This window comes from Aplysia californica, unplaced genomic scaffold, assembly GCF_000002075.1.
Source record: "Aplysia californica isolate F4 #8 unplaced genomic scaffold, AplCal3.0 scaffold00407, whole genome shotgun sequence".
Lineage (NCBI taxonomy): Eukaryota > Metazoa > Mollusca > Gastropoda > Aplysiida > Aplysiidae > Aplysia > Aplysia californica.
This window is the reverse complement of record NW_004797677.1, coordinates 671,663-672,376: the sequence shown is the minus strand read 5'-3', so window position 1 is coordinate 672,376 and position 714 is coordinate 671,663.

Here is a 714-nt window from a genome sequence, read left to right as displayed (position 1 = left end):
CTGTCTGTCTGTCTGTCTGTCTGTCTGTCTGTCTGTCTGTCTGTCTGTCTGTCTGCACGCACTAGATAACAGTTATTGTGCCAGCATACTTTTCTCTACTCCAACAAACAAGCTTCGTTTGGTTTTTGTTTTCCTTTTTGTATCTTGTATTTTCAATTATTTTGTTCTTTGCTTATTTGCCTAGCATGTTGTTGGCGGGTGTCCTGGTGTGGTTTGGTCCTTCTTTCCTTCAAACATATATCGTGTGGGTGGGTGGCGGGTGCTCTGGTGTGGTTTGATCCTTCTTTCCTATAAAAAAATTATCTTCTCTATCTCCCCTCCTTTTTTGTGTTTGTTACTCTCTTGTAACACTTTTAATCTTCGGAACTTATATGACCTTGTTTTGTTGCAAGTATCATAAAACTCCTACTATAAAACTAAAATAAAACCTATATCGTTCTGATATCTTCTTCTCTTTTTATGCTTTTTTATTCTCTTATAACATGTATAATCTACGGTAAGTGTATGACCTCAAGTGCCGTAAAACGCTTACTGAAACGAACAATTTGTTTGCTTCTTTTAGAAAATTGGTTTGTTCGCTTCGTATGCGGCGAGGATTATTGTTCTTAGTAATTGACAGACTTTCTACACTCACCAACCGGAACGTAATCATACCTAGGGAGGCTCTCGTGGCCTAGAGGTTAAGGTGTTGGCCTCTCATTCAAAGGTCCCGGG